General features: G+C 35.3%; 1 pseudogene; it reads left to right on the top strand.

Moving 5' to 3' along the window:
* The first annotated feature begins 7,993 nt into the window (after window positions 1-7,993).
* LOC103331193 (uncharacterized) lies at window positions 7,994-9,821 on the top strand (annotated as a pseudogene).
* The last annotated feature ends 5,174 nt before the right edge of the window (window positions 9,822-14,995 follow it).

Below are 14,995 nucleotides of genomic sequence, written 5' to 3'. Positions count from 1 at the left end.
GAGTTTGAAATTGGGAGATTCTGTAGTAGAAGATTAGGGTTTATGGATATTTGAGTGGAGTTCGGATTTAGGAAAGGGAGAAGGGGGTCGCATGATTTGGGAGAAAAGAGGGAAGGGGGATTTCAGATTTGGAGGTTCAGCTGGTTCTTCTCTATGTGAATGCTTACTGAATTGAAGAAGAGATGGAAACAAGAAAAGCAAGGCATGCCCAATGGTGTCATTATGGGAAGTTAGCACCGATGCAGACTTCTTGGACCAGTTCAAACCCAGAGTGGAGATTTCTAGTATGCTCAAAGTCATAGGTAAGAATGTTTAAGATCAAATTATCAGTCACTGTTTTGGGTATCACAAATTGATAGAGTTCTTATTGATGAAATTTTCAGTCATTGATCAAATTGCGCACATTTTCAGTCATTGTTCTTGGTTGATACAGGGAAGTGGAGAAAAAGGATATAGGTTTTTTCAATGGTTTGATGCAGAAATGTGTGAGCATTCAAAGTCTTTGATACCTGGTTTGCTAAGGAAGATTGATAGGGTGGAGAAGGAAAATGCAAAGATTCGAGCAAAGTCAAAAATATTGTGGGCTGCTATGTTGCTTTCCTGGTTGGTGGTGTTTGCCATGAAGATGAATTAGGAGGAATTAGGAGGAATTAAGAGTAATTTGTTTTGTAATTTGGTGGGTGTAATGTGATTGAGAAGCAGTAGTTCAGTAGGCAATGTAATTTGAGAACAAATGCTAATGTAATGTAAGGCACTTTGGAAGTAGTTAAGTTGGTGTAATGTAATGTAAGGTAATGTGGCAGTAGTTAAGTTTGTTCATTGTAATTTGTTTAGAGTTTAGAGTTTTCTTTGATCTGTGACATGAATGGAAACTTGTTTAGAGGTTACAAATGGTGACATACTGATAAGCATCATACCAAAAACAGGTTGCAACAATATCTTGTTCATTGGATACCAAAAACAGGTTACAAAAATAAGTTACTCAGAAGCATATCTTGTTCATGCCATATCAAATGGTTACATCTCAATACCTAATCAATATAAGCACAAACTAAAACAAGTTCCAACCATCACTTTACATAGGCCTCATCATTTGGCCCGCGGGCTCATGGGCCGATAGGGGCCTGCCCGGCCCATATAAAAAAAGCTCGGCTCGGCCCGTTGTGGGCTTTGAAATGGCTCGCCCGCCTTGGCTGGGCTAGGCTTGGGCTTAGGTGTCTGAAGCCCAGCTCGGCCCATAGACCAAGCCTGATAAGCCCAAGAAAGCCTGACCCGGCCCACCCACAAAAGCCCGGCCCGTTAGGTCCGCATACATATATAATTATGTATAAATAAGAATTTAGGTTTAGGATTATATCACTTAAATCACATATATAATTTCTTTCATTTCATTTACTTTTCTTTACTCATTCCTAGTTTATAATTGGATGATTAGCACATTAATTTGTGTCAATTATTAATTCAACAATCATATATATATATATATATATATATATAAGATGAACAACATATCACATCACCAAATATAATCATATTACGAAACATAATCGTACCACCAAATATAATCATGCTTTTCGTGAACACATCACCAAATATTTGCATATTTATTCATACCATCCTTTAAAAAAAAAAATTTTGATACTTATTATTTTTTAAAACATATTACGGTCTAATTATGTAATAACCTCATAAATAATACTTTGTTTTATTATTTTTGTGAAAAATCTTGTTAAGTTGTCTGATTTTATTGGGTGTTTTATGAATTTGGTTTGATGTGAAAATATTGGAATTAAGTGAGTTTAATCTCAAATTTAGACTAAAATGCCCTTATGATTAAGTTTATGATATTTTTTTTTTAATAAAGTAGGCCCGTTTAGGCCAGGCCCAGCTCGATGGGCTTTCTCAAGTCCGGACCATGGGTCGGGCTTGGGCTTTGAATTTTCTAAAACAATTCGGCCCAGCCCGGCCCGGTATTTTCTCTCTCCTCTTTAAAGCCCTGCCTGGCCCGGACCATTGACAAGCCCTAACATTACATATCAAATGGTCAATTACATCTAAGTACCTGACTCAAAAACCTTGACAGACATGAAAGCCTAATAAAACCAACCATAACATGCACCAATAATCCCACAAACCAACAACCCAATTGCAACTATTTCTAGACCATTAAAGTCTTACATAATTGCATAATCTATAATTCCACAACATTCAAACCATTCAAAAAGAGTTTATCCTAATTCAAAAATAGGTTGCAAAATTTCAACATCATCACATCTAAGGATGAAAAAAGGATATTTGACAAAATGGCTCCTCTGTTGATCTTTCATCCTCCTCCTATGTTGTTGTACTTGAGATAGTTTGGCAGATTGAGATGAATCACATGTTTGAGAAGCCTAAGCTGCTTGAGATGGTTGGGATTGAGAAGTCTGGGCCACTTCAGATGCTTGGGACTGAGAAGGCCATTGGGAACCACTTGCTTGTTTCCTTTGCCTTAATTGCATACTCTGTTGTCCGCTACTTTATTCTCCACCTTCTCTCCTTCTTACCTAAAACAAATAATAATTAGAAGTTTCCATGATATGAAAATTTGATTGGTGAAAACATAGTTGAAACCATGGCACTTACTGGAAGTTTTTTCTTGACAACTTTCCTTTGCCTAGTTGGCTTTATGTTGGGATTTCTAGGTTCTTAATAAGCAAAGTCATTAAGTCAGAAACCAAATCAAATAGATTTAAATGTAAATCAATTTTGGATAATGACACATACCTTACAACTAATTCGATTATGCCCTTCTCCACCGCAATTGCCACACTTTAAAGGGATGTCATACCTAGGAAGCTTTTATGGATTAGCAGGTTGTCTAGGTTCATCAAAAGCTTGTTTTCTTGTCTTCTTAGGCCTACCAGTCTGCTTGTGGTATTTTGGAGAGAGTAATGGAGGTGAATTAATTTTCATCTACTGATCTTGACTAGTCATAGGCATAATCATTAGTTCATAGGCTCTCAAATAAGCCTCTCGCTTGTACACTACATCACAAAAGTTCTCTGGATTCCCATGAAACCAACTTATTACAGCACAAGCATGCAAACATGGTATTCCATTCAAATCCTAGGCATGACATGAACAAGAATGGGCATTCAAATCAACAGCAAAGTTGTGGCCACTATGGTGCATTACTTCAAACTTATTCTGTCCAGCAGCCTTAGGAATGTACCACTGAGCTTTTCCTTTGTTTTTCTCTAATATCTTTCTAATTCTTGGTCCAACTTGTCCATGCCATTTCTCACATAAAACCCTTCTTCCAGCCATCAACAACATTATATACAATCGAATTCTTTCTAACATAGTCAAAACAGGCTTGTCTCTAGCATCCATTATGCTACGGTTGAATGCCTCACATAGGTTGTTCATAAGCATGTCACACTTGGAATCACTCTTGAAATATGCCCTCCTTCAATGCCTAGGATCTTTCTCTGCAAGCGAATCATGTGCAAGTTTAGACAACTCCAACATCTTTCTCATCTCTGCATGAAACAATGGTATTGTTGTGGCCCTAGCCATTGCTTGCATTTGATGTTTCAAAGCAAGACCTCTTTGTTCCAAATAGAAGTTTCCATACAGATGTTTCAAACAATGTCTATACTCTGCATGAGGGAATAGAGCATCCACAACATCTATTAAACCTTTTTGTTTGTCAGACATAAATACATAACCATGGCTATTCCTAATATTCAGATCACCACTCAATAATTCTAAAAACCACAGCCACTTTGAATTGCTCTCAATCTCTACATATGCATAGGCAAGTGGAAACATTCCGTTGTTTGCATTAACTCCCATTGCAGAAAGCACTTGCCCAGGGTGAGGCCCTTTGACATGACACTCATCCAAGCAAACCACAGGCCTACAACCATCTAAAAAACCCTTCTTGCGGGCTGCAAGACAGATGTAAATACTCTGAAACCGTGGCCTATCACCTTTCATTTCAAATTTAATGATAACTGTACTTCCCACATTTTTTGTTCTTAACTCATGAAAATAATCCCACAATACTTCATATTATTTACTGTAAGACCCCTCTACAATGTCAACTGTCATGGCTCTTGCTCTGTACACAGTTGTTTTAGATGGTCTGTAACCATAGTCTTGGTGAACTTGCTCTACAAAAGAAGAAGCAATCCAATTTGGATTGAGCTTTAATTGCCCAGAATATCTTTCACCCAACCAGCTAGCAGTGGCATGTATATTTTTTCTCCCCTTACTACAACCATGTGTAGGATTAAAGGTTTTTACCTACAGGTGAGTGCTACCACTAACACTTGAAGCATGGATAACAAAAGGACAACCCTCTTCACATACTACTCTTATTTTGTTACAGTCATTATTCATAAATATCAACTCCCTTCCATAATTAATGGAGTATATCCTTACAGCTTTTCTAAACATCTCGGCAGTTGCAAACTTTAAACCTATTTGAAGCCTAGGTTTGCCATATCAACAACAGGTCTGAAATCTTTACCTTTTGGCATTCTATTCTTCTTCCTTCTTAGTTCACCTACTGCTTCATCTTCACTTGAAGAGCTATTTGGCAGGTAAGTGTAGGTGCTCTTCTCCATTGTCTGACTCATCATTTTCCTTTGCATTAAGATCATTGTCAATACAACTATGACCCACATAACCTCAAACCACTTACATCCTTCTTCAATAAGTCAATCTCTTCATCACTCTGTGCATAATCACTATCTTCAAATTCTAGATCACTGCTATCATTCCCCACTTGGCTTAAAGTCAGGCTCACTACTTTCAAGTACAAAACTATCACTCTGCTATTGCTTTTAGGTACCGTGCTCATACAAGCTAAAAGCGTACTTCTAATATTATTTGAATGAGTCTACCAATTCCAAACTCTTCACCATAAAAACTCACATCATACCCATCGTCATATCCCAAATCTTTAGTCATTCCAAATAGCTCTAACATGGACATATAGTCAACCTCACAATAATCAAACCAACTGACTTCACCACCTAAATAAGACCATTCATTGTCCTTTCTATTTTTAACTAGTTTACCTCCATGGAAAAACTTAAATGTAACAACCTCGTCAGCATCTTTATCTGTGTAAGAGGAAGATTCACTTAACAAATGGACAAAGGTAACAAAGATAAAACAATGACCACACAAAGACAATACAAGGACCACACAATGACCACATAAGGACCACACTAGGACCAGCACAGAGTACAAAAGTTTACGAAAAAACAAAAACAAAAACTCCAGCAACACAAAAGGACCACACAATGACCACACCAAGACCAGCATAGAGTCAAAAAGTATACAAAAAACCAAACAAAAAACTCTAACAACAGTTCAATGCACATGCCAAAATCAAGAAAATCGAGTGAGAATGGGTCCACTTACATATGGGTTGACAGTCCAGATTCTCTAAGAGCAACTCCACCCATTTGCCCTTAGCCATGGCAAGGGGGGGAGCTAGGGCAGCCACTATTCACGTGAATAGTGGTTGCCCTTGCAAAATCCGAATTTTGTGTTTCCACCCGTTGCCCTTGCTAAGGGCATACTATTCATTTTTTTGTTTTATTCACAACTTTTTTTACCTCAATAATTAATTTGGATAATATTTTCGGATAAAATTTTCGGGTTCCTACGTGTCAATACTATTCATATCTCATAATCGGATAAAATTTTCAATTTCAAATTTCAGATAAATTATAAAAAAAAGGCTGGTATTTATAGAAAAAAATTCATTAAGTTTTGGGTATTTTTTAAAAAAATTTCCGAATTTTTTTCAGTATTTTATTGCAAAAAAATTGGATGTCGTTGGATTGGAGGAAAAAATCAGATCGGAGAGCCCAGACGACGCCACGTGGCAACAAGAAAAAAATCAAATCGCCGAGGTAATCGAGCAATATCAGAAGGGTATCAGAGCAAGATCAGAGCGTTATCAGAGTGCTACAGACCCCTCGCTTTGGACCCTCGGGTAAGACTTGCCTTCGCCACCCGAGGAGGTGGGTCCCACACCCCGGCCCGGGCTGCTCACTGAAAGCCATTTTTTTTTTTTTCCCTAGCCTCGGGCTGGGCTGCATGGGTGGAAAGGCTCTAAGCACCACCATCTTCGCACTTTCTAGCCTTAAAGTCTAACGCCAAACAATGATTTCTTCTCTAGATTCTCCCAAAATTGGAGCCCACCTCATATTTTCATAAACCCTAAGCCCTCTTCTCCAATTTCCCCTTCTCACCCAATTTCCCCTTTCTTAAAAATGAAAAACCCTTATTCCCAAAGGTTAAAGATTAAAACGAAGTATGGCCCAAAGCACGTAACGGAACGTGAGACCGTTTTTAAAAGTTTGGGGGGTATTTTAAGACGTTTCCAAACACATGTGGTAATTTGAGACAAGTTTGAAAGCATATGGGGCATATACATAAATAAGCCATAAATAAATAAATTGTTTAAATTTTAAATTAATTTAAAAAACTCAAAAATTAAGAAAAATCAGCTTAAACACTTAAAAAGATAACATCCCTCTCCAGATCCTCCATCGACCCTAACTCCACCTTCTTCATCTCCAGATCCTCCATTGGCATTCTCATTGGCTTCACTTTCTTTATCCTCCATCGACCCCAGCCAGAGGCGGTCCTGCAGCCAGGGAAGGGTAGGCTACCGCCTACCCAGAAAATTTTCACTAAAAAAAAACTATATATAAGCAAAGTAATTGATACCCATTACATGTGATGGTATAAAATCTTGCCTACCAAGCCCATGTAAAACCTACACCACATGTGTTAAAGCCCACTCAAACTTTAAAAAAAAAGAGAAAAAATTATAACCAGCCCATGTTATGGAATGGCCCAGTCAGACTTTAATAAAAGGGGGAATATAACTTATAAGCAGCCAAATAGTGGCTGTGCAATTCCAGACAGAGTCGGCAGCTTCTTCCCAACTCAACAATCTTGGCTGTGCAATCGTGGACAGCCCCTTCTCTTCTCATATACAAAGGAAACAAGTATTCTTCTTAATCTCTTCTCTTCTCTTTAATTATCTTCTTCTATTGGGTTATTCCTAAAATAAATGTATGCATCTTAGTTTTAATTTTAATTTGAAATTGAGTTTTCTAGGGTTTAATTAGGAATGAAATATAATTTGGGGACGTTGTTGAAATTAATTAGGTCTTTGATGTTAAGAATTTTGTTGAGATGTTTGATTTGATGTTGGCATTGTTGAGATGTTTGATTTTTTGTTGGTATGTTAATGTTTGATTAAATTTATTGATGCTATTATGAGAAATTGTTTGATTTTTTGTTGGGATGTTTGATTAAATAGGTTATCTTTTATTATGTCGGATCACAATCGAAACCCCAAGAAAACAAAGAATTTGTTCTCTTTTTTTAAGAAAAAGAATGATGGGTCATCATCTTCTAGATGCCTCCCATTTATGATGAGCCAAATCTTCTCTCTTCTCCCATTGTCGAGCCTCAAGTTGAAAGAGTTGAGACTCAAAGAGTTGATAGTGGTCAAGATTTTAATATCAATTATCTTGAGCGTGATCCGAGATTACGTCGTCAAATATGTCAATATTCGGTGAATGAACAAGATAATGTGAGAAAAGCCTATATTATTTTAGGACCTTGTCAACCGGAGTTAGAAGACTATCCAAGCCATTTAGAAGGGCGAGACTTACGTCGATTTAATAAATTGTGGTTTGGTAAATTCCCTTGGCTTGAGTATTCAATAGCTAAAGATTTGGCATTTTGTTTTCCTTGCTTCCTATTTGACATGAATCATTCACATTCAACCTTTACTATTCATGGATTTCAAAATTGGAAGAGAATTGGTGGTAATCAATGTGTATTTCAAAGTCATGTAGGCAAGCTAAATTCTCCACATCATCTTGCTATGCAAAAGTGGGTTAGCTTAAAAAACCCATCTTTTCATATTGAAAATGTGGTAGATAAGCAATCAAGGCAACAAGTGATGGACAATCGGTTGCGACTTACAACCACAATAGAGGGCATTCGGTATCTAGCAAATCAAGCATTGGCTTTTCAAGGTCACGATGAATTCGTTGACTCATCTAACTGGGGCAATTTCGTTGAAATCTTAAAGTCTTTTGCAAGAACGAATATAGAAGTTGAGAAAGTTGCTCTAGATAAGGCTCCTCATAATGTTCAGTATATTGCCCATGATATACAAAAACAGATCTTGCATATTTTTGCTACCAAGGTGAAGAAGAAAATTTGTACCAAACTTGGGAAGAACAAATATTGTATTCTTGTTGATGAATCACTTGATGAATCAAGCAAGGAACAAATGGCTATTATTCTAAGATTTGTTGATTGTGATGGATTTATTCGTGAACGCTTTTTCAATATTGTGAGTGTCGTAGACACTAATGCCTTGACTCTTAAACAAGAGATATGCAAAGTGCTTGATAATAACGGCATTCTAGTGGAAAACATGTGTGGCCAAGGGTATGATGGTGCTAGTAATATGCGTGGTTCATGGAATGGATTACAATCATTGTTTCTTCAAGATTGTCCATATGCATATTATGTGCATTGCTTTGCTCATCGCTTGCAATTAGCATTAAATGGTGCGGCTAAAGATGTGAAGGTTGTATGAAGATTTTTTTCAATGTTGACTAACATTGTGAATTTTGTTAGTGCTTCTGCTAAGCGTCGTAATGAGTTAAATTTAATTCGAAAAGCTGAACTATAAGAGTTGTTGGATTCTGGGGAACTTGAGACAAGTAGAGGACTTAATCAAGGTCGTAGTTTGAAACGAGCTGGAGCCACTCGTTGGGGATCTCACTTTGCCTCTATTACAAGTTTAATGAGTTTATTTAAAGAGACTAAAATACTTCTTTAGGAAATCAGTGAACATAGACCTAACCAACAATTTCGTGATGATGCAGAGAGTAACTATATTGCTATGATGTCTTTTGAGTTTGTGTTTGCATTGCTTTTGATGGATAAAATTATGGGATTGACCAACATGCTCTGTCAAGTGTTTCAGAAAAAAAACTCAAGATATTGTAAGCGCTTTAAACTTTGTTGAAAACACAAAATCACAGTTCCAAGATATGAGGGCCCATGGCTGGGATGATTTATTCATGAGTGTGGCATCATTTTGTGAACAACATGGTATTGATGTTCTTGATATGAGTTCTCGTTATATGATGGGCACACATCGTTCTTGTCAACAAAAAGATTTTATTACAGTTGAACATTACTATCGCATTGATGTATTTAATGATGTGATAGATTGCATGTTGAGGGAGTTAAATGACAGATTTCCAGAGCAAACAGTTGAACTTCTTATTCTTAGCTCAGCATTGGATCCTCGTAATTCCTTTAAATCATTCAATATTGGGCATCTATGTAAACTTGCTGAGAAATTCTATCATGCTTATTTCAGTCCAAGTGACTTAAAAGGTTTGGAAATTGAGTTGAGGTATTTTCAAAATGATATGCATCGATTTCCCTACTTTAAGGACCTCACCACTCTTCCTTAGTTATGTCAACAATTGGTGGAAACAACTTTGGCTGAAAACTACCATTTGCTTTACAGGTTGATTCAGTTGGTGTTGACTCTTCCTGTTTCTACAGCAACAACGGAACGAGCTTTTTCATGTATGAGAATTATTAAGAATAGACTTCGAAGCACCATAGCTGATGAATTCCTTGTTGATTGCATGATTCTCCGCATTGAAAGAGAGTTTGCTAATAGTATCAATAATAAAGAGATAATTGAGGAATTTAAGATTTCTAAACCTCGTAGGTGCAATTTTAGATTAAAATAGTTTAGTTTTTGTGTTGCATTGCATTTACTACTTGTTTTTTTTTTTTTTTTGTTAAGCTTTTATTTATGTATAGATATGCATATTTGAGGTTAAGTTTCATTACGTCCCCCCTGACTAGGTGTATCTTTTTATTTTTATGAATAAAATTCACTGCGTACCGTCGAGTTTTTAAGGTAAGTTTCGCCTACCTGACTTTTGAATCCTGGATCCGCCACCGACCCCAGCAACCTCACTTCCATCTCCAAATCCTTATCCACCGCCCATGTCCTCTTCTCTAAGCCACCCATTAATCTCAACACCATCCCCATCCCAAGCCATCACCAACCCCACCTCACTCCCAACCCCACCCTTTCACCATCACCATAACCTGGCCATCCTCAAAAACCACCATCTACCAACCACCACCTAGACATCGCCAAAAACCACCATCCACCGACCACCACCTAGTTGTCGCTCACCATCCATAAAATTTTTTCTCTAACCAAATAGAAGGGAAAATGACCTCATCTTTGTGCCAAAAATTTATCAAGGCACCCATGCCTCCTCCGCGAGTTCATAGCTTCGCCAACCACACCCCTTCCTGCAGCACAACCAGCCACATTTGCTAAACAGAGAGAGACTGAGATAGATAGTGACAGAAAGAGACAAAGACACAAAGAGAGAGGGAGATTGACAGAGATCCGACCCCCATCCCCAACGCTAGCCTCAGCCAACCTCCCTTTCTTTATATCTGACGAGCCCCACTCTAGATTCATCGTCTTCGTCTTCGTTGCCAAGGCCACTCCATCTCTTTGTTGCCAAGTTCTTCACCCGCCGTAACCCACAAATCTATCTCTATAGAGGTGACGGCTGAGTTTGTCGTCAAAGGTGGGAGCTACATTTTTGGGTGGGGGAGAGAGAGAGAGAGAGAGAGAGAGAGAGAGAGAGAGTCGACAGTGGTGGTTGGTTGGTGGTCCTGGTGCTGCGTGGGTTGGGGGTGGGTTGGTATGGTGGATATTGGTTAGGATGGGGTGGGGTTACTATGGGGGATGGGATTTTGTCCTTTTATTATTATCATTTTAAAATTATTTAAGTTTATGTTATATTAATCATTTGTATTACTTTATTTTAAAATTTTAAAATAATTTTAAAAATAAATAATATTTTTATTTATTTTTTAATCCACGTGGTATCCACCTCAGCAAAAAAGCCATCGGAGCAGCCATGTCATCCCTTGACCTCTCCACTAACCGTCTAACTAACAGAATAACTAATTTGTATGTTTTACTTGAAAATTTTAAAAGGTTGGGTACTAATTTGAAACAACTCCTAAAGGTTGGGTACTTTTATGTAATTAATCCAAAAAATATTTGAAAATAAAAACGAAGTATACTTCCCTATAAAACAAACTTTTTTTGGTTCCAAAAATAAGTTTTACAATAAAACCGTTAAAAATTATGGAATTTAAAAAATAAAAAAAATATGAAAACGCAAACCTGTTACACCATCTCTCTCTCTCTCTCCCCCAACCCAACCCAACCCAACCCAACCCCTCCCTTGGCCAAAACAACAGCCCCCATCCCTACCCAATCATCACCATTCCTCTCCAATCCAAAACCCCACCGTGCACTATACCTCTCGCTCTCTCTCCTCCATTGATTTCATACCCAAAAACCCATCCCCCCCTTCCCTTACTAAGAAAAGAGTAAACATAATTTTTTTTGTTTAAAAAAGAAAACATACATTAATTTTGTGGAAGATGTTAAAATTCTCCCTTAATTTTTTAACAAGGTGAAAACAAAAGTTAGTTTGTCCAATACATTTAATAAGGGTAAATTTGGGAAACAAAAGATACATTGTCTAATGTATTAATGACATTAATTGAAGTGTGGAGAAAGTAACACATGCAGGGGTGGAACTAGCCCAATGGCTGCCCTAGGTTGTAGCCTAGGCAAGGTTTTGGGGAATAAAATGATTAAACATATATAGCCTAATATTTTAAACTACAAATAAATAAAAATATATACAATTGCATATCCTACTACACAGTGGCGGACCTATTGTAGGGGCTTCAAATTGCCCACTTGCTCAGTTGGCGGTGGTGTGTCTTTGTCCTTTTATTTTCATTTATTTTTATATTACTCTATTTACTTAAGTTTACAATGTAAATAAGGAAGTATTCCCTAATTGGATTCAAATAAAAATACTAGAAAATCAAATTCCCGCCAAATCAAAATATGAAAAATCAATTTTAGTGCAAAATACGATTTAGGCTAAAAATGATGGCTCATTAAGTCAATATATACTTCATACTAAAATCCCATAAAATCAAGTTTTCTTATTTGATGTGTAAGGAATAAAAGCCGCATAAAATTATTATTCCCAAAAACCATTTTTCATACTTGGTCAATATTTTTACATAAAACAATTTTTCATGTATGATATAAATGCATGAAGGGAGCTAAGGTCAATCTAAGTAAAAAGCCTTAGTTGTTCAATACACAAAGAGTTTTTAGCCTTTCAAAATTGCATCTCCACTCAAAAATTCATGGGTCCTCTATTGCTACCACACCAATAGTCATAGTCAAAGTCTTCCACATTTGTATTATCAATTTTAATCATTTTCCATTAACGTATCTCCAAAAGATAAGCATTTTTCTAAATAAAATTCCCCATTTCTTGAATAATATGGTCTAATTCCATTTTTTTCCTTGTGTCTACAACTAGTGTGATTTATATGATTTAATGTATACTTTTATTTCTAAAAAAACTATAGAAACTGTTAGTACAAAAAAAATTATCATATCAAAAGAATAACAACCTTAACAAGAGAAACAAAAGACGAGTTTGTTGTTGGTGCCTCAATGGTAGAGGTTCGAAACCCATTAATCCCACCATTTGAAAGTGGGGACACCTCGTGGTATTTACTAAAAAAAAAAAAAAGATAAGTTTGCTAACAACAATTATTTGTGAGTTAGAATTGTCAAAAGAATATAAAATTTAAACAACAAGTATGATAGATACAGGAAGCACAAAAAATGTAATAAAAGAGGAGTTAGTGCCAGAAAAATTTAGGCAAAAATTAGCTAGACCAATAAGAATAATACAGTTTATACAAGACCTGTATATATAACATATTGCATTAATAATATACCAATTAGAATAGAAAGACAACAATTTAATTTACCTTTAACTTTTATATACCCAGTAGGATCATATCGTTTTATCTTAAGATTAAATTTCTTGAAAAGTTTACAAGGAGGATTTTTGTATACACCTCCAAAAATTACATTTTTTAAGAAAGACATAATCACAACTGATCAAAGTAATATTTTAGAGTCTTACAATAGTATTAACATCGAAGAACAAAATTTTAATTACTATAATATGGAAGAATTAGAAGAAATAATTGAAGAAAGGGATAGATGAAGAAAATAATTTAGAATATGATGATATAATATTTGACCATGAGTATCCAATTGTAGGAGAAATAGAGCCTTTAGAAATTATGCAAATGGATAAACCAAAGACTTTAAAAGAATTATTACAATTAGCTTAACAAACTAGAATTATAAGAGAAGATCTCAATTACATTGGAATAAAAATAAGATATTAGCAAAATTAGACATTATTAATCCATACTCAACAATTAAAACAGCAGATATGTCATGTAACTTGTTAGACAAGCAAAAATTTTAACAACAAATAAAAGAACTTCTAAACATAGTAATTTGACCTTCAAAATCTAGGCATAGATCAACAGCCTTTGTAGTCAGAAAACACTCAGAGCTTAAGAGAGGTAAAGCTAGAATAGTGTATAATTATAAGAGATGAAATGATAATACCTATGAAGATAGTTATAAATTACCAAATAAAGATGAACTAATTATGAATAAAATTGAAGAAAGTAAATATTCTAGTAAATTAGATTGTAAATCAAGATTTTGTGAAATTAGACTACCAGAATAATCAATTCAATAGACAACATTCACTTGTACATAAGCATATTTTGAATGGCTTGTCAGGCCATTTGGATTAAAGAATGCACCATCGATCTTTTAAAGAAAGATGAATTAAATTGTTAAGAAGTATGATAATTTTGGTAGTATACATGTAGATGATATACTTGTTTGTAGTAAAAATAAAAATGAACATAGAAAACACTGAGAAATTATTTTGAAAGAATTTATTGATAATGGTATAGTTATAAGTATGAATAAAGTAGAGCTTGAAAAACAAGGCATACAATTTTTAGGTATGTATATTAAGTCAGAAACTATACAATTACAAGAACACATAGGTAAAAAAGTGTTATAATTTCCAGATAAATGAGAAGATAAAAAATAATTACAAGAATTTTTAGGATTATTAAATTATGCTAGAAGTTTTATCCTTGATTTAGGAAGAAAGATTGCAGCATTGCATAGTAAAACTAGTCAAACAAGTCAAAAATATTTTGATAGTGAAGATATTAAATTAGCTCAAAATATCAAACAAGACATAACTTAGCTTAAGCCTCTGACATTACCATTAGATAATAATTACAAAATAGTTAAGATAGGCGCATCATCAATTAGATGGGCAAGAATTTTATATCAGAACATAAAGAATAACTTAAATTTGAAGAAATTTTTTTGTAGATATGCATCAGGTACATTTAGTGATATACAAGCTAGATTTCCAGCCATTGACTTAGAAATGTTAGGAGTAATAAACTCCTTTGAAGCATAGTCATTGTTCTTACAAATGAGATATTTACTGTTAGAATAGATTGTCAGAATATTGTTTCTCATTATAATAAGATTACTACTAATAAACAAGTAGACCAAATATGGGTCAGTTTTATTGATTTTGTTACAGGAAATGGATTTAGACCAATATTTGAGCATATTAAAAGTATGGATAATACTTTAGCAGACATCTTATCCCATATTATTCATTAACATGTATGCAATATTTTGGAGCATCATCCTCTGGCAGTAAAAATAAAGGTACACCATCACAGGGTGGTAATCCATTAAGCATAAGTAGTCAAGAAAGATGAGTAGTAAATACGCATTATTATAATAGAATTTCAGTACAAGAAATTCGAAATCCTATTTTAAAATATCGAACCCAGGCATTATTAGTAGAAAAACAAAGAGTGCTTTTAGACAATTTTTGGAATATTAGAATTGATAATGGAAGCATGAGAA

This window comes from Prunus mume, linkage group LG5 (genome assembly GCF_029339155.1).
Source record: "Prunus mume cultivar Tortuosa linkage group LG5, ASM2933915v1, whole genome shotgun sequence".
NCBI lineage: Eukaryota > Viridiplantae > Streptophyta > Magnoliopsida > Rosales > Rosaceae > Prunus > Prunus mume.
The sequence above is the reverse complement of the archived record's forward strand: the minus strand, read 5'-3'. Positions and strand labels throughout refer to the sequence as shown.